This window comes from Lithobates pipiens, unplaced genomic scaffold, assembly GCF_037356315.1.
Source record: "Lithobates pipiens isolate NorthernLeopardFrog02 unplaced genomic scaffold, aLitPip1_a1.2 Scaffold_13, whole genome shotgun sequence".
Classification (NCBI taxonomy): domain Eukaryota; kingdom Metazoa; phylum Chordata; class Amphibia; order Anura; family Ranidae; genus Lithobates; species Lithobates pipiens.
The window spans coordinates 79373500-79393866 of NW_027507718.1; positions in this window are offsets into that span (position 1 = coordinate 79373500).

The following is a 20367-nucleotide window of genomic DNA, read 5'->3' on the forward strand; positions in this document are numbered from 1 at the left end:
TACCACATATAAGGGGAGCCGACTCCAGATGTCGCATTTCCGCTTGAATTTTAACAGAAGGGGAATTAAATTATCACTAATGTACTGATTGGGGTCCTTTGATAGCACTATACCGAGATATTTCATTGTCTCCGTTACTTTTAACTGGGATATTCCCAATGGGATGGAATTAATACGTGGGTCGACCGGCAAAAGTGATGACTTTTTTTTCCCAGTTAATAACTAGGCCTGAAAACCTACCAAATTCTTCCACTATATGCAATGGAGTAGAAGACTACGTATCCCTCCCAAAAAATAAAACATAATCTGCATTTAATGCTATCTTATCCAGGGACGTCTTTAATATTGATTGGACCCTGAGCAAAAATTTTCTTAGGGCCCCCCTCCCCCCATGCAATTTCGCTCTCCACCTTCTCTGAGACATACAATAAATAGCAGCTAGACTTAAAATCAGTTTACTGTATCAGATCAGGCAGCGATTGCGATTGGTTGTCAGTGGTTACAGCATATCATTACTGCTTACTGACTGGTTGCTAGAGGTTACAGCGCTCCTTAAGGCCCACTGATTAGTTGCTAGAGGTTACAGCACATTTCTGCTTGTTGATTGGCTGCTAGAGATTGCTGTACAGTAATACAGCTAACTGGTTGCTATAGGTTACAGCACATCTTCTCCTAACTGCAGGGGGGGCATGATATACCTATGAATGCTGCCTTTATTTACATATCAATGCAATTGGCCTCAGCTATTTACATATGCATGTCACTGCTATTTACACATGAATGCCAGTATTTACATGTAAACACAGGTCTGCAGGTGAGTCATCTGTACACAACAATAGGGCAGAGCTGGGCAGCATTAGTAGCAGCAAAGGACTAAAACTTCAAGGGACAAGGGAACCTAAACTGGGATAGTTGGCAAGTATGAGGCAGCTGCTTTGGGCCCCACAACAATGACAGGGCCCAGGGCAGCTGCCCCTTTTGTCCTGCCTTAAAGACGGCCCTGATCTTATCCTCCCCAGACTTCCTATGGAACCCCTGAATACTAGTTGTTGATCTTACCACAATTGCTAATGGTTCCATCACTAGGGCAAATAACAGGAGTGACAAAGGGCACCCCTGTCTCATCACTCTCTCAAGCGAAATCCTTTCTGAATTTTCATTATTGATTTGTAATTTGGCACTTGGGAGATCTTGGGAGGTTATATAATGTATTTACCATCCTATGAAGATGGGGCCAAATCCAAACCCTTCCAGAACCTGCCTTGGCTGTATCCAAGGACAAAATGTCCCTTGAACCCCCACTGATCTGGGTGTACAAGTTTTGAAAAAAAAATTCAGTCTGGTTGCCAGCACCTTTGCTACAATTTTTTTGTCAATTAACTTTTTATTCTTTTAAACAGTGCATTACACTTCATGCTGTACTGCGTCACATTAGGTCAACAAGAAAGTAAATGAGCAGTCACTAGGGGCCTCTCGCCCATTGGCCCACCACAGGGAGCCTTATGGAGTAGGCTTAGACCAGGCCAGGGAGGCTCCTCCACGAACATCCGGGTTTGCTACAATTTTAACGTCAGAACACAGGAATGATATTGGTCTATAGGAAGATGCTTCAAGCTGATCTTTCCCTTCCTTCTGTAGTACTATTATGGTAGTCTCTAATATCGAGGAGGGCAGCCTCCCCTCTACTGCTGCCCAACTCAGTGTCTTTAGAAGCTCCAGAAGCAGCACCCCCCTACAATGTTTATAGGTCTCCAATGGTAAACCATCCAGTCCAGGAGAAATTGTTGATTGGTCATACCAGCAGTCGCTTGTTGCAACTCCTCTAAAGTTATGGGGGAATCCATCCTGTCCGTATTGCTCTCCGGGAGAACAGATATTTCAATTTTCCCCAGAAACCTGTCCATTTGACCTGTCTTTGACCCCTGCCGTGATCTATAAAAATTCTTGAAAAACTCGCTAAATGTTTCCATAATCACGGATGGCTCAGACAAAATTTTTCCCTCTGTTGTTCTAATCACAGAGATTGCAGGAGAGGGGGAGTTGATTTTGGCAAAGATAGCCATATGGCTACTTTTCCCCTTCTCCAAAGGAACACTGTCTCGGAAAAAGTTGCTTATTTTCCTTGTAATAGGCACTTTATATTCCTGTTGCTTTTTAAATCATAACCTTTGCTTCTCTGGAGTTGGATCTACCACATACTGTCTCTCAGTCTCTGTCACATCCTTCCTACTATTCTCCTACCATCCTACCACTCCCTTGATTTCTTCTTAATTTTTGCCACTTGTTGGATCAAGAGCCCCCTAAGAAATAATTTTAGGGTGTCCCACACCACCCCTAAAGGTGCTGTACCTATATTAAATTCCACAAACTCTTTTAATCTTAAAGTTATTTCATCAGGTTTCTCCATTAATTCCATCCATTGTGGATTTATTTTCCATGTTCTTGGGGTACTTTCCCCCCCCTAGATTTACTGTTAGTAACAGTGGTGAGTGAAATGACACCCCTCTTGGCCAGTACACTATTTTTCTTACTAGCCACAGTGCTTACCCGTTTCCTAAAGCCATGTCTATTTGGGAAAGTGTGGAGTATGAGCCAAAGAAGCAAGAGTATTGCCGACATTTTGGATTTTGAGATCTCCAAATGTCGCAACCACCCGACTTCCTCCAGAAATTGGCGTAAACGTCTCTCTGATGCCCTGTCTGTCTGAACCCCTGGTGGAAACCTATCAAAAACACTTATTGAGAACCTTGTTAAAATCCTCCAGCACTATAACCGGGATATCAATCTTGTCCTCGACAAATACCAATAATATGTACAAAATCTCCAGTTTGAATGGGGGGGGGGGGGGGATATACATATTTGCCAATACATCAAAGGGAAAGTCCAATCTATAATTGTGTCATTCTGAAAAAAAGAACACGTGAAATGTCCACTTACTAAATTTGCTTTCTGTGTCATTTCTTATTAAATGTGAGTGATATTTTTTGTGTATCTTCTTTTATTATCATTCCTTTCCACCTTTGTAAATTAATTTTACTATCCTCCAATACCACTCCCCTAAACCTACCTCCCATGTTATTTCCCCCCCTTTCCCTTACCTCCTTAATTATCCCTCCTCCCACTCCCTCACACCTAACTAGGCTGGCTCTAAGGGCTTTACTTGTGACCATATCATACTTCCCTAACCACCCCAACCACTCTTCCACAACCCCAAGTGCATATAGTTTAGTTTCATTATTTTTCCGTTAATTTTCCCCTCCCCTCTCCCTGTGACCCACACAATTAAAAATTGCAAATACAATTTTTTGACCATCATCAACCAAACATACATTAGTTATTTCCACCCATCTACACCCCCCCCCCCCCCCAATCCTCTATTTAGATTGCTTATTTAAGAAAAAAAATAATAAAAAAAATAATAAAATAAATAATTATCTTTAAAATTAACTGAATAATTTATCAGCTGCAGTCTATAAGGCTATACATTATTTGTGTTGCCTTCAAGCCATTGTGTTCCTCCAGCTACAGAATAAAAACAAATGGGTTGTCCCCAAGGCCGTTATGCATAGACGTGCTAGATACAACAAAGCATACATGATTTTATACTTCTGTAGGCTGTGCTTTAATTCCATAAATTCCACTCTACGCTCCTGTAAGTCCGGTGGGTAGTCTGGGTATAATGAAATCCTAACTCATTATAACTAATTATAGAAGATATTCCCCATCTGCCTGGCTTTTTGCAAGAGAGTCACTTTGTCATTGTAATTGAGCATTTTCATGAGTAAAGGTCAAGGGTATCCCCCTGGTGGGGGAGCTCTCACGCTGTGAGCTCTCTCTATGAGAAAGAGTTGTGAAAAAGTATCTTTCCCAAATGTTTCCCTGAGCCATTTCTCCAGGAATGCTGCGGGATGAGGGCCCTCACTCCACTCTGGGAGGCCCACCACCCTCACGTTGTTCCTGCGCAGTCTGTTTTCCATTACATCCATTTTAGATATATACAGGCCCATTTGATCTCTCATTATTTTACTCTCCTGCTTCATTGGGTAAAGGTTATCCCCAGCCTGGCTTAATCTCTCCTCCAAAGTAGTTGTCCTCTCCACCATTTTTTTTAGCTCATGACTCATTAAAATTAGCTCTTCCTTAATGCCCTTAAATTGATCACACAGACTACTCAATGAACCTTTACAAGCATTAACTGTGCACAGTACATCCTTCAGAGTTGGTTCAACTTCTACTAGTAAGTCTAAATCAGAAGCTATTTCAGTGACATTTCCCAGAATTTCTTCCTCTGGATGTTTTTTACTTACAGTTTTTGTAGTGGATGATACTGCTGACATTTGACCATGGCTTTTTCTATCCCCAGGTGCACCTAATTGGGTTTTCACTTGGGCTTGCTGGTTACCTTTAGCTGGTGACTGTACAGGGGTATGCGCAAACCTCTTCAACTTAGCTGCTGCTGCCGCCACCTGATTCCCCTTCTCCTTTGCAGAGCATGTTGTTTGGGAGCTTGGGTTCTCCTGGTGCTGCTGTTCCTCTCCTTTCTTTCTTGTCATGGCTGGTTTAAAAAAGATTACACAGGCAGATCAATTTTTTCAGCAGGGGTGTTCCCACACTAAGCCCCTTCGTCCCTTGCCAGCTTTCCTCCACCTTCCTCCACCACGCCACACTTCCAGTTGACTCCAGGAGGCTGCCAAATACTATACATGCTGAGCAGTGCTTGCTTATCCATTTCTCATGGGATTTTGGGGCGTTTCCGCGGTTACCACACACTCGCTTTTCCCATCCAGCCTGCCACCTCCACTCATGGCCAGCCTCACAGCAGACTCACAGGGTTGGCCCACCTCCAGCAAAATAGCCCATCCGTACGAAACAGGATGACAACAGGAGATAGAGCAGGGAGAGACCTCACTCACAACCGCTCACTCCAATATCCGGTCACGCCCCCCCGTGTCTCCCCTGAGAATGTATACTTAACTGTCCAGAAGGTGGCATATTAAATCTTCACTCTCTTTAGGATCTTCAGGCACTGCTGCTTTCTGACACTTTGGGATGTGTTACATGTGACAGGGTTGTTTTAAGGAACACAATGATGTCATCTCTTTTTGTGCAGCCTTTTTAAGGAAAAGGTTATGGATAGGAATGACATCATTGCCCAATATGGCCACTGGTTATATTTGGGTGACTAAATATGGCCATGGTCATTTTTAGTAATTATATCACCACTACCCCAATCTCCTCACATATGTAGCTGATGACAGCACAGGGAGCTGCCATTCATCTAATGTTACTGTTGGGTTTGGTTGCATGTGTTTTTCTTCAATGGTTCCTTAGGTGATAATTAGGGATGAGCCAAACACCCCCCGGTTCGGTTTGCACCAGAACTTTCGAAAAGGACCCCAAATTTGTACGAACGTTAGAACCCCATTGAAGTCTATGGGACTCGAACGTTTCGAAATAAAAAGTGCTAATTTTAACTGCTAATATGCAAGATACTGTCCTAAAAAGGGTTTGGGGACCTGGCTCCTGCCCCAGGGGACATGGATCAATGCCTAAAATGTTTTTAAAAATGTCCGTTTTGGCGGGAGCACTGATTTTAATGAGGATTAAAGTGAAAAAAAAGTGAAATATTCCTTTAAATATCATGCCTGGGGGGTGTCTATAGTATGCCTGTGAAGTGCCACGTGTTTCCCGTGTCTAGAACAGTCCCTGCACAAAATGACATTTAACGGAAATAACGTAATTTAAAACTGCTTGCGGTTTTAATGTTATATCTGGTTCCTGTAATATGATTGAAAATCATTGAGAAAAATGGCATGGGTAGCCCTCCCTGCCCATTACCAGCATCTTTGGGTCTTGTACGGATATTAAGGGGAACCCCGTACCCATATTAAAAAAAGGAAATACGTGTGGTCCCCAGGCCCTATATACTAAGAACAGCAGTATACAGGCGGTGCAAACAAGACAGGGACTGTGTAGGTTTGTTGTGTTAAGTAGAATCTGTTTGTAATTTTCAACTGGTACATTTTTAAAGTGTAGCTCCAGTCAAAAAAAACATTTTTAAGCTTTTTGGAAAACATAGGCAAGGGTTATCCCCCATGTATAATTTGTTTTGCCGTTCGTCTTTTTTCATCTCATTTGCTGTTGTCTCCTTCCGTTTGCAAGTAGGAGATGTATGTAAGTTGGATGTTTGAAAGTAGGGGCCTGTCCTATATGCTCTGCAGAAATGGCGGAACAAGGTGTTGGTTTTGCCACAACATTGTAAGCCCTCAAAGTGACTCTTGGTGGGCGCTGGAGTGCCCTGCTGTGAACGATTATATCAAGAATTGTAATTACATGCCATTGTTGAACAGTGGTAGAAAAATTGACCTTTGGTGGTTGTGGTGCTGGTGCCACAACACTATAAGTCCTCACCGTTACTCTGGGTGGGCACAGAAAGGGGCCCTCCTGTGAAATATTATATCAAGAATTGTAATTACATGCCTCTGTTAAACAGGGGCTGAAAAATTGGGCTGCTGGCACTGGTGCTGGTGCCACGACACTGCAACCTCTCCCATATACTCTAGTTGTAGTGCACGAATGAGCCCTGCTGCAAAGCATTGCATCAAAAATTGTAATTAAATGCCCCTGTTAAACAGGGCCTGAAAAATTGGGCCTTAGGCACTGGTGCTGGTGCCACGACACTGCAACCTCTCCCATATACTCTAGTTGTAGTACAGGAATGAGCCCTGCTGCAAAGCATTGCATCAAAAATTGTAATTAAACACCCCTGTTAAACAGGGGCAGAAAAATTGGGCTGCTGGCATCACCCAGAACCAAAAATGTTCTTCCAACATATCAGCGGAGGAGGAAGAGGATAGACAATCAACAAAACAGGACAGTCACTCAGCATCAGCATAGGCAGTCTTGAAGGGATGTGATATTTCTAAAAAAACTATTTATTTGGTTACATCAGCTTCAGGTGCTTGGTAGCTCTGGGTGATCCGCGACTGATTCATCTTGATGAAGGTCAGTCGATCAACTGAGTCGGTGGACAGGCGCACCCTGTGATCAGTAACAAAGCCACCAGCAGCACTGAAGGTACGTTCCGAAAGAACGCTGGATGCAGGACAGGCCAGTAGCTCAATTGCATACTGTGCAAGCTCTGGCCAGTGATCCATCCTCAAGACCCAGTAAGCCAGAGGATTTTCGGTGGGAAAGGAGTCCAAGTCTGACCTTGCCCCTAGGTATTCCTGCACCATGTAATTCAGACAATGGCGATGGTTGCTGGAACCGATCATACCTTGGGGCTGCGGACTAAAAATTTGTCTGAAAGCATCGGTCAGACGGCCACCTTCTCCACCGCTCCTTCTGACCGATGCCTCAGCAACACGCTGTCCAGGACCAGGAGTTTGTAACCTCCCAGTCTCTGGGAACGTGTTGCACAGACCTTTCTGCAAGGCCTCCCGGAGATGTCTCATCCTCTGCTCCCTCTGCGACGGCAAGATAAGGTCGGCAACCTTACCCTTGTATTGTGGATCAAGGAGAGTGGCCAGCCAGTAATGGTCCCTCTCCTTGATCCGAAGAATATGAGGATCCTTCCGCAGGCTTTGCAGGATCAGGGAGGCCATGCAGCGTAGGTTAGCTGAGGCATTCGGTCCGGAGTCCTCTGGGTCACTAAGGACAACATGATCCGCAGCTACCTCCTCCCAGCCACGTACAAGTCTATGGGTTTCTTGGGACTGTAAATCATCCCTACAAGACTGCTGCTGCTGATGCTGAGTGCCAGCCTCCACCTCCATGCTGACACAATCATCCTCCTCCTCCTCCTCCTCCTCCTCATCCTCTTCCTGTGGGATGGGTGGCACAGCAGGAACACTGTCTGGATAAAAGGGGCCTTGAGAGGCAAGGAAGTCCTCCTCTTCCTGCCTCTGTTCTGCCTCAAGTGCCCTGTCCATTATTCCATGCAGCGTATGCTCCAAGAGGTGGACAAGAGGTACAGTGTCACTGATGCATGCACTGTCACTGCTCATCATCCTTGTGGCCTCCGCAAATGGTGACAGGACAGTGCATGCATCCCTGATCATGCCCAACTGATGTGGTGAGAAAAAACCGAGCTCCCCTGACCCTGTCCTGGTGCCGTAGTCGCACAGGTACTCATTGATGGCCTTCCTGTAAGGACATCCTGTAAGCCCAGGTACCTGCCCAAGAACCGCTGCACCACCAGGTTAAGGACGTGAGCCACACAGGGCACATGGGTCAGTTGTCCCTGTCAGAGGGCAGAGAGGAGGTTGGTGCCATTGTCGCAAACCTCCATTCCTGGCTTAAGCTGGCGTGGCATCAACTACCTCTCGGCCTGCCCCTGCAGAGCTGACAAAACATCCGCCCCAGTGTGGCTCCTATCCCAAACAAACGGCATGGCATCGTTTTGCCTGCGTACTTGCGTAGCCCCTGGAACGCCTACGGAGCACCGCTGGTTCTGAGGACAGAACACTGGAAGAGGCCATGGAGGAAGAAGAAGAGGAGGGGGTGGAGGAGAGAGGTGTGTCACAACCAATAGTAGCATTTTGGAGGTGTGGTGGCGGAACAACCTCCAACACTACTGCACCTTGTCCTGCATCCTTCCCAGCTGCCAGAAGAGTGGCCCAATGGGCCGTGAAAGACAGGTAACGTCCCTGTCCATGCCTGCTGGACCATGAGTCAGCGATAATATGTGCCATATCGCTGACCGCCCTGTCCAGCGAGGCAAGGACATTGCCTTCCACATTTCTGTGAGAAAAAGTGGCGTTTGGGGACCTGCCACTGAGGAACCGCACATTGTACAAACTCACGGAAGGGGGCAGAGTCTACCAACTGAAAAGGCAGCAGTTGAAGTGCTAGCAATTCAGCCAAGCTAGCATTCAACCGCTGGACATGTGGATGGCTGGGAGTGAACTTCTTTCGCTGGTCCAGCAGCTGGGGCAGAGACATTTGCCTGCTATAATAGGACGTGGGTGTACTGCTAGCAGAGTGCCCGAAAGGACTTGGCTGTGACACACATAATTCTACATCTTCATTCCTCTCAGAGCAGGTTTCAGAGAGGACTGAAGGTCTAGTGGGGTTGGAGATCCCAGCTGATGAGGAGCAAGGAGAGGTCCGCTTTGTTCTTTGGTGTGGGTCTTTGAGGTACGCTTGCCAACGAGCTGCATGGCAGGTCAACATATGTCTGGTCAAGCATGTGTTGCCCAAGCGGCTGATGTTTTGGCCACGCGAGATACGCTTGAGACATATGTTGCAAATAGCAGCGGTGCGATCTGATGCACTCGTTTCAAAAAAGGCCCACACCAAAGAACTTTTAGAATAACGCGCAGAGGCAGCGTCCTGCACAGGCGGAGCTCTGCGGTGTGATTCAGTCGGTGTGCTGCCCCTAAGCTGACCCCCGGAGGGCATCCTACCTCGTTGGACATGTGCCTCCTCCTCCTCCTCCTCTCTCCTACCAGGCACCCACGTGGAGTCAGTGCCCTCATCATCTCCTCCCTCTTCATCGCTGGAGCAAACCTGGCAGTATGCTGCAGCTTGTGGAACATGACTGCCAGATTGCTGTCCTTCTTGAGCATCCCCTCTCTCTGCATTCACGCTACTGCCTTCCTCTAGCTGAGTATCATCATCAGAGCCTACAAAACACTGGGCATCCTCCTGGAGCATGTACCCAACACTGTGCTCAAAGAGTTAAGGAGACTCCTCAGGAGGACGTGGTGGGTCTAGGGAAGGAGTCACTGATGATGACATTGAGGGGAGGGAAGATGATGCGTTGGCAGCTGCTTTGCTAGTACCCAGAGCCTGGGTGAGAGAGGATGAGGAGGATGAAGAGGGCTTGGTCATCCACTCTACCAAGTCATTGGCATGTTGCGGCTCAACATGTCCAGCTGCCGAAAAGAAGGACAAGCGTGTCCCATGGCCACGTGCTTATGATGACGATGCACCGCGTCCACGACCAGCACTGTTGTCTCTAGACGCAGAGCCTGCGTGCCCTCTTTTATCGGCTCACGCCTGTCTGCCTCTCCTTGCTGGCCTTCCAGACATGGTAATGGCCTGAAGGGAGTTGGGAAAACCAGCAATTGGGTAGTGTATATTGTGCTGGAGGCACACACAACATCCACTAACTCCTGCAGATGGCAGATGGCTCAATTAGAGAAGAGCTATGTAGGTGGATATAACGGTGTATACTGGGTCCAGGGCACGCAGACAGCACACACAATCTACTACAACTGACTGCAAGCTCTATTTAAAAAGAGCAAGATAGTTAGCTATATAGGTGGATATAGCGGTGTATACTGGGTTCAGAGCACACAGACAGCACGCAAAATCTCCTACAACTGACTGCAAGCTCTATTTAAAAAGAGCAAGATAGTTAGCTATATAGGTGGAAATTTTTATTAAAATAAAACTGCTACTGATTTACATAATCAAGAACTTAAGAAAAACTCATACTTGAGCAAAAAAAAGAACTAAAGAACAACTTGCATAAATGCTTTTGGACAGACCGGATCTATTCAAACTGCCCATATCAGACGATCCTTAATCCCATAATCATCTGGGAAGAAAAAAAAAAAAAAAAAAATTCCTAATCATTATTCAAACTATATACATTTATATTACATACCCCCTATAGGCAGGAACGTAACGAAACTGACGGTGCATACCATGTTTTTAAAATTAAGTTGCCCAAAAGCTAAAAAAAAGGGGTGAAAGGACAGACACACCCCCACCTAAGGAAAAGAAGAGGGAGATCATCAAGGTGGCCGGAAAGAGAACCCTCTCCACAACCTAGCACACCTTTCCCTACCCATTCTTTCCCCCTCAAGAAACCTCACCTTACCCAATTCCCGAATGATATCACCCGCCACCTCATGCATGGGCAGGAACTTGCCCCCAGTGGACACTAAACACCAAGCGTGCCAAGTGTAGTAAAGGCATATGACACTAACTAAAAACAGTGATGATAACACAAAACCCCTCCGGGCTCTGAAGTCACCGTACACCCTCTCAGAATAGGCAAGGGCCCGGAGACGGGGATAGCCAATGGCATCTCCAACCTCCCCCAGAACCCCCAAGTTGAAAGGGCACTCGACCAAAAAGTGGTCCATGGTCTCTAGTACCCCACCACACTCAGGGCGAGGACAGCCTCTGTCCTCTGGGCTCCGGTACTTCAAGTTCGATCTCACATAGAGTCGTCCATGGAACGCCCTCCATGCGAGATCCCAGAACTTGGCAGGAATTCTCTTAGAATTCAGGAGGGCTAGTCCCTCCCTGAGAACCCTGTCTGGACAGTCCCTTAAGGCCAGTGGTCTCAAAACGTCCGAGGCCATGACCCTCTGGTACAGCTCTCGCCGGCCCAGGGAGCCTACCTCTAAGGCCGTTATCCTCCACCGCCTTAGTACCTTCAGGGCGGTTGGGACATAGGCGAGGAGGTACCCATGGGACCTCCGAAGGTCACCCGGGCGGCCGCCCCCCTCCCACCTGCTCAGGAACACCAGGAACCAATTCTTACATGAACGTTCCCACAGAGAGGGCTCGTCCACAAAAATGGATTGCAGATTGAACTTCAGGAACACTACAGTAAAGAAAACCGTGGGGTTGATCATGTCCAAACCGCCCTCCCCTCTCCGTCGATACGTGACCTCCCTTTTTATCAGGTTCAGTCTGTTTCCCCACAAAAGCAGAAAAAACAGACCGCAGACCCGCGCATAGAGTGACTCTGGCAACAGACATGCGTAGCTGACATAGAGGAACTCGGGAAGCAAATAGGTTTTAACGAGGCTCACCCTTTCCCTCAAAGACAGCTTCCAGCCTTTCCAGGCGTTGACTTTCTGGGTGGCACTTACCAACCTGCGCTCCCAATTTAGCTTGGGATAATCACCCTGGCCGAAATAAATGCCTAAGATCTTAACTTCTGGTCGGGGCGGGGGAAAAACGTCCGGGAGGGCAAACTGCTCACCCTCCCTTCCCAACCAGAGAGCTTCACTCTTGTCCCAGTTGACCAACGAACCAGACGCCTCGGAGTAGCCTCCAATCTGTGTTTCCACAAAATGGGCCTCCTCTCGGCTAGCCACCACCACCGAGACGTCATCCGCGTAGGCCACCACCTTCACCGCCTTATCCGGGCCACTGCCGGGCTCCATCAGGACCCCCCTCAGCTGCCCACAGTCTAGCCTTCTTACGAAGGGGTCGACTGCAAAGACATAGAGCAGGGGACTCAGCGGACAGCCCTGCCTAACACCAGAGTCCACCGGAAAGGTAGGACCCACCCAACCATTGACCAGAGGGAAGCTCTCGGCCCCTCTGTACAAAGTCCTGAGCCAATCAATAAATCGATCAGGCAGGCCGTATCTACCCAGGAGAAGCCAGAGGTACTCGTGGTCTACCCGATCAAAAGCTTTCGCCTGATCTAATGCCAGCAGATACCGCCCATCACCCGTTGCCCTGCACCTCTCCACAGCCTCCCGGACGTTAAGGACTGCACTAAAGGTGCTACGGCCGGGAACTGTGCAGTGCTGGGAGGCAGACAGCAGCTTGCCCGCAACAGCAGACATACGCGTAAACAAAATCTTTGCCAGAATCTTTCTATCCGTGGAGAGAAGGGCGATAGGACGCCAATTCTCAACCACGGACGGATCCTTCCCCTTGGACAGAAGGATCAAGGCCGACCTTCTCATCGAGGGAGGGAGCAGGCCAGATGCCAAACACTCACTGAACACCTCCCTCAGAGGAGGAGCCAAAAGGCTCTTAAAGGCTTTATAAAATTCTGCCGTGAACCCATCAGGCCCCGGCGACTTCTTTAGAGACAACGAGTCAATAGCCTGCTCAATTTCGGCCACTGAGATCTCTTCCACCAAGGAGTCTAGGGGGTCAGACCCCACCTCAAGTGGAGTCCCATCAAGAAATTCCTTGGCTCTCCTCAGATCCAACGGCTTCTTCCAAAGGATGTCTGAAAAATGGGCTCTGATGATCCCCAGGATGCCTGGCTTGGACCTTACCAGGGAACCGGAGGGATCTCTCAGTCCATGTATGACCTTCCCACTCACCGCGTCCCCACAGCTTTTGTAGGGATCTGGGTTGGTGAACTTCCCGTAATCCCTCTCCAGCACCAGGGAGGCGAGACGGTCATACTGACACTCCTTCATCTGGAGCTTCAGATCCGAGATCTGGTCCTGAGGGCCACCATCAGAAACCAAGCGATCTAGCTGCCTGCGTAACTTCTGGTAGGCCTGATACCGGGATGCTGCCCGACGGCCTGAGACTTCCCGGAAGAAGCCCTCCGACCTCTTCTTCACCACTTCCCACCATTCCTGGCGGGAGCAGTCGCTCTCAAGGAGCGAGGCTTGTTCTAAAAAGAAGTCCTCAAAGGCCGATCTGATTTCAGGGTCCTCAAGTAGCGACCCGTTTAGTCTCCACAGGCCCCTCCCTTTCTGAGGGGTGTCCGCCACATTCAGAGTGACCGACACCATACGGTGATCAGAGAACTCAACCGCATGCAGCGCAGGAGCTGCAAAGGACGAGTCCCCCTTCAAAAAAAATCTAACCTACTCCTACAACTACCTCTGGAATATGTGAAACCAGTGAGGTTGGGGAAGTGGCGAACGTGCACATCCACCAACCCAGCTTCCCTCACTATTCTATTCAAAAAGATACTATCATATCCCAGAGGGCCTGAGGTGCCTGCCCGGTCCTTTGACCTGGTGACCATGTTAAAGTCACCACCAAAGACCACCTGCTGGGATGTAAACAGGTATGGTTTCAGCAGCGTGAGAAGCTCCTTCCTCCCCCTCTGGGACTGAGGTCCATAAAAATTTATAAGGCGGACGGATTCCCCTCTCACGACTGCGTCCACAATCAAACACCTACCGATTTCCAATTCAATCACTCGTCGACAAGCCACCGAACCAGTCTTAAAAAGGACCGCAACACCACTGCAGGGCTCAGTCGCAAGAGACCAGAGGGAGGGCCCATGTCTCCACTCCCTCTTCGCTAGGTGCATCTCTGCCACAGATGCCAGCCAGGTCTCTTGCAAAAACAAAATGTCGGCTTCAACCCGGCCGAGAAAATCAAAGGCTGAAAATCTAGCCGCCGCAGAACGCACACTTGCGACATTAATGGTCGCAAGGCGTATTGGAGCGGGTACCGCCATCCTTAGTGATTGAATTTTACGTTCCTCTCTATTTTACATTTCTAAAAAAAAAAATCAATCCTCCTCGGAGTCCGAGGAGGAAAGGATCCCGTATCTGTTCCATAGGGCCAGTGAGGAGCCCCCCCCCTGCCCCTGAACTCGTACTGGGCTGGGGGTCCTCACCACCCTCCTTCCCCGAAACCTTCCTCTTCCTCTTCTTTTTAGTTTTCTTCTCCCATTCCACTTTGGGAGGTTCCCTCCCACTCTCTTCATCGGACCTCCCACTGGAGATCTCCTTAATCCTCTTATTAACCCCCTTACCGGCCCCTGAGATGTCCATCGGGGTCACGCCTCCTGCACTAGCCTGCCGACCACTCACGACCACCGAAGAGGCCGGAGGGGGCATTAGTATAGCCGCCTGATCCAGGGGTGGATGCGGTTTACCCGCAGATTTAATTACTGAAGGGAGGGGGGGGAAGGGGGCAAAGGAGAAGAAGGGGAAGCTGGGAGGGGGGAGACCAGGGGGGGGAGAGGGGAAGGGGGGGAGCAGGGGAAAGGGAGGAGGACGGGGGGGAAACAGGGGGAGGGGGGAGGGTGATTTTTGGGCGAGGGCTTTTTCGCCTTGGCCGGCTTCCCAGGTGTTTTTGTTACCGTTGCCCCATCTGACACAGGGTCAGACGGGGCCGGAGAACTCGCCGGCTCCCTCACTACGCCAGTTCCTGTCCTTGATCCGCGCCTGGGGGGTCTGACCCTTTGAGGGAGGGGGGAACCCTCCCTCTGTGACCCTGAGGGGTTGGGATCCCCACTTCGTCTAGGGACCCCCTCACCCTCCGGGCCTGGGGCACCCCCCTCAGCCTGGCACCCCCTGAACGCCTTGGGGCACCGACTAAAGGGGTGTCCCATTTCCCCACAGAGGTTGCAGACAATAAGCCTGCAACCCTCAGGTGAATGGCCGAAACCATTGCACCTCACACAGCGGGGCATTGTGCAGTCCGCACTGAGGTGTGCGGGACTGCCGCATTTGAAACAGCGACGGGGCTGTCCAGGGTAGAAGACCAGGATCCGGTCTCTACCTATAAAGGCGCTGCCAGGTACATGCGCCACGGTATTATTGTGGCGCTTGAGCCGGATCCTGACCAACCACGCACCTGTCCAGACCCCGCGCTCATCCAAACTTTTCCTCAGCCCTGTCTGGAGCTGCCCGTACCGCGCCAGCCAGGTCGCGATGTCCTCAGGTGGGAGGGACTCGTTCCTGACCAGTACAGTCACATTCTTTATCTCCTCCTGCCTCGAAAGAGGTATCACCCAGAAACTTTTCCACGGATCTGACTTCCTGACGAGCTCGTACAGTGTCAGGAAAAGCTCCATGGAGACCAAGGAGACGAAACTCACATCAAACTCCTTCGAGTTTGTGGGGTGTATGACTGCAAATATGTCCAAAACTTTAAAGCGCAACCCCAGCAGATAGTCGATGACCTGACCCCTGCTGGGACATGCAGACGTCCCTTCCCACCTGAGCTGCATCACATTCCGTCTGTGCCTCTCAGGGCCCCCCGTACCCCTCGTCCAGGCCTGCGCACCCTGGGGCTGATCCCCAGGGGGAGCCCGGAAATTCTGGGCGCCAAACTGGCCGTACAGGGGACCCAGGGGGACAGAGGAACCTGCCACCTGTGCAAACGAGCGCCCAGCCTTTAGGGCACCTAAGAGGTTTGCCTCCTCCTGTGTGCCCAAGATGAAAACTGGGTCTGTGGGGGAAGGGCCAGACCCCTGACGGACCGGACTCCCTGGCTCAGTACCTCTACCCACCGCATCCCAACCAATCGGCATCTCACTCCTTACCACGGGGGAAGGAGCAGTACCCCCTACACCCATATGATCCTGGGGGGGAGCCACCTCCATTTCTTCAGGACCCCGCTCCTGTGACCCATCCAAACCCCGTATGAAATCCAGGGCCGAGCACTCGCTCCTCAAATCCCCCATCGGGGACTCACCCCAGCATACTTGTCCTGCTGGAAGAAAATCCCCAGAGGACGCTAAAGCTGTTTTTTCCAGGGAGGTCTCCGATACCAACGCCTCCTCTCCCCCAACGAGCAACACCAACGGCCCCCCTAGCTGAATTCCCGGTGTCCCCACTTCCGTTTTAGGCCCTCCTGGGACTTCCGGGGTCACCACTGACATCACTTCCGGTTCCCGGAAGTCGATGAGGTCACTTCCTGTCTCGTCACCCGGAACAGGAAGTGATGCACCCGCCCCCATCCCACCACTCCTCCCAGTGTCAGCAGAGGATGCTTGTCCACAATGTCTATCCAAGACTGCACATGTGTCTGTTCCCATCAGCACCTCCCCCTCTCTCCATGCGGCCGCGGCGGGGGCCGCCATTATGGCCGGTTTTCCTCACACCGCTATGGGTCTGGCAGCAGTCGTCGGGGTCACCAGGGGGGCCCCGGAGGGGGGTCGGACTGCACTCTCCGCTGGGGACCTCTGACTATTGGCCTTCACTGGCCCCTCCGACGGCTCTCTGGTGAGGACCACCAACAGTTTCCTGTTCCGCTGACTGTGACTTGCATCTGCAGCTTTTACGTGCTTCATCGGGTACCCTACCCGGATCCTCCTGGACTGCGGCCATAGGCATAGCAGGTGTTAACACAGGAATCCGGGGACCCTCCGCACTGACAGCTCCGGGGGCCATACTTTCCTGACAGGCCATGGATTGGTTGTCACCGGAAAACGCTACTTCCACTGGGGTCTGTGGCACTGATGCATCAGGTGAGAGTTTCAGGGGGGACTTCAGGGGGGTATTTCCTCGTCTCACCGCCTGGGTTCCTTCCTGGCTGGCTTTTAGAAGCTCTTTCTTCACCTCTGTCAAAAACCTTCTCTCACCCTTTCCACGTTCGCAGAGACCGCCCAGCAGCCGCCAGAGGTCCCTGCATTCATGCTTCAGGCCATCTATGGTCTCCCTATATTCGCCACGTTTGCTGCTGGCTGAGCGGTCCCTGCGATTTCGTAGGTCGGCCAGTCGCTCCGATCGCTGTACATAAGCTGCCGCGGCCTTCTGTATTAGGGTTTTTACCTTTTCTCTCCTCTTCTGGAGCTTGCTTGGGCCCTCTCCCGGCTGGGCCCAGGTCCAGTCCATTAGCTCAGACTGTGTGACCAGGAACAACTTCTCCTCCCTGGAGAGGTCTCTCACCCCAGGGGGGGTTGTCTGAGACCCAGGCCGGGAAAGAGGCCCCGGGCCTGGGCTGGCCGATGCCATGAGGCCGGATGTCCAGGACAGCCGTGGTTCTCCACAGAGCTCCTCCACGCACGTCTGCTCTCTTGGAAAGCCTCTCCAGGTGTGTACTGCGTTCAGGGCACGCAGACAGCACGCACAATCTCCTACAACTGACTGTAAGCTCTATTTAAAAAGAGCAAGATAGTTAGCTATATAGGTGGATATAGCGGTGTATACTGGGTTCAGAGCACGCAGACAGCACGCACAATCTCCTACAACTGACTGTAAGCTCTATTTAAAAAGAGCAAGATAGTTAGCTATATAGGTGGATATAGCAGTGTATACTGGGTTCAGAGCATGCAGACAGCACGCACAATCTACTACAACTGACTGCAAGCTCTATTTAAAAAGAGCAAGATAGTTAGCTATATAGGTGGATATAGCGGTGTATACTGGGTTCAGAGCACGCAGACAGCACGCACAATCTACTACAACTGACTGCAAGCTCTATTTAAAAAGAGCAAGATAGTTAGCTATATAGGTGGATATAGCAGTGTATACTGGGTTCAGAGCACGCAGACAGCACACACAATCTCCTACAACTGACTGCAAGCTCTATTTAAAAAGAGCAAGATAGTTAGCTATATAGGTGGATATAGCGGTGTATACTGGGTTCAGGGCATGCAGACAACAACCACTACAGAAGAGCAAGAACGCAAAATCGGCCGATAACGATCGGTGTATACTGTGTTGAAGGTAAACAGAACACCCACTAACTCCTACAGATGCCAACACACTACACAAGGCGGCCGCGCTGGCGGCCTTATATAGTGTGGGGCATGTACTACACAGCCTGAGCTATGATTGGCCACAGGCTTATCATGGCTCTCCTCGCTGCCGGCGCTGTGACTGGCCAAGCATGCGGGGTCACAGTGCATGCTTGGCCAATCATGAGCCAGCAATGCACTGCGATGGCGCAGTGCATTGTGGACCATGAGCGCATTTGGCGCGAACGGCCCATAATGTTCGGAATGCGTCGAACGGGCGAACAGCCGATGTTCGAGTCGAACGTATGTTTAACTCGAACACGAAGCTCATCCCTAGTGATAATCATTGTGATTGATAATGGATTTACAATGAGAGATGTCTTCTAATTGTTTCATTAAAAAAGGACCTGTGAAACATTTAGGTGTCTTTATTTCTAGGTCACATCTTTTATTTGCGAATGAATAGTAGTACCTACTAATCCCATACTCAATTATTTATGAGGAGGGTGGTATCTAAGGCCCCCTATTATTAAAGGGGTCTTCCAGATTCTCATAAGTCCCCCTCCCTCAGAGTCCTATACCCACTAGGCAAAGGTAGTGGGGAAGTGGCCCTGTTCTCATAAGCATGGAGACAAGATTCTTTACCAAGGGGGACACAGGGCACCTTTCCATGTTAAGGACATGTGGCCTGGTATGGTTTGGGGGGGGGGGGGGCACATACTGATTCTCATGCATATTTACAAACAGAAATACAGCTTAAATTACTTTGTGCTGCTTGAAACAAAATGTATACCTTTTATTCCTTTGTAAATGTCAGTGCTGCTGCAGCACTTCCTGTACATCGCAGAGATGCACCCCTTTAACAGAGAGAGAACCTTAGAACACCCTTAGGCATGTAATAAAGGGATTGAACAAGTTTATTGTTTCACTTTAAATACAATTCACTGTTCCTGACCCAATAGATTTAAAAAAAATATATAAAAAAATATATATAATTGTACTGGTGTATTTTCCCTAGGGCCATACCCACCCTCTTATACTATTTTTTGACACCTACGCAAATCGAACCCAGGGCAGTTTGGCTCATCACTAGTGGAAAATAATTAAGAATCATGAAGTAGATTTTTCAATTGAAGTGACAATTTTTTTTTCCACTTTTGAGATAGAGAATAGAGAAATGAAAGTAATGACTTAGAACTTTGGCTGATGGTGCTATATTGCTGTTAAACCCTTACTGCTTATTGGAGACCTGCTTTAAATACTGCTTGTAATACCCACCTTAGTTCTTTCTTTATATTCCAGTCCCATCAAATAAGGGTAAGAGTGCCAAAACTCTGGGTCAATAAGAGTCTGTGGCAATGTAAAGTTCTGGTGTGGATACTATATTATTTATTGCTCACTGAACTTCTGAAGCCCTGTTGGCATAGTGCCCTGGAACTGTGAACTACAATACTATTTATTTATTAATTTCAGGTACTTATATAGCTCTGTCAATTTATGCAGCACTTTACATATACATTGTACATTCACATCTGTCCCTACCCTCAAGAAATGTACAACCTAAGGTCCCTAGCACACATTCATACATACAGTAAGGCCACTTTTTTAGAGAGGATCCGATTAACCTAACAGCATGTCTTTAGAGTGTGGGAGGAAATCAGAGTATGCGGAGGAAACCCATGCAGGCACAGGGCAGAGGCATTGCTAGGGGGATGTGGGGGTGCGTCCGCACCTGGGTGACACCCGCTAGAGGGGTGACACCCTCCCAACAGTGAGGAAAGCCCTGGTATTTTTATTTATTTTTGCAGCTGACCCGTTCACCCTGCTGGGCTGGAACAACACACCCCCAGCCCCGTGGCCACGCCTCGTGTGTGAGTGTGTCCTCCTTCTTCTTCCTCCTCCCTACCCTACTGAGCCAGCGAACTTCAGCCTTTCACATCTCACACTGCAGACATGATGATGACGTCATTACACAGTATCTCCGCCCGGGCGGCGCGGCAGCTGCGCGCTGTGAAGCTGCCCTCCTCTCCTCTCCAAACTCAAGCAGCCACCCAGATTCAGAACAGGTGTAGGGGTCCTGGGGTCCACCGCCGGCCCGAGCACAGGATGAGAGGGACTTGCCATGGTACCGACATGCCCCCAAAGATCTGGTGTGGGAGGACTCTCAGTGTCTGGGGCCCTGGCTGACCTGAGAGAGAGAGAGAAATCTGCTCCAGATGCCCCCATCCCCCCACCAGACCAGCTCCCTCAGCTACTGTGCCTATTAT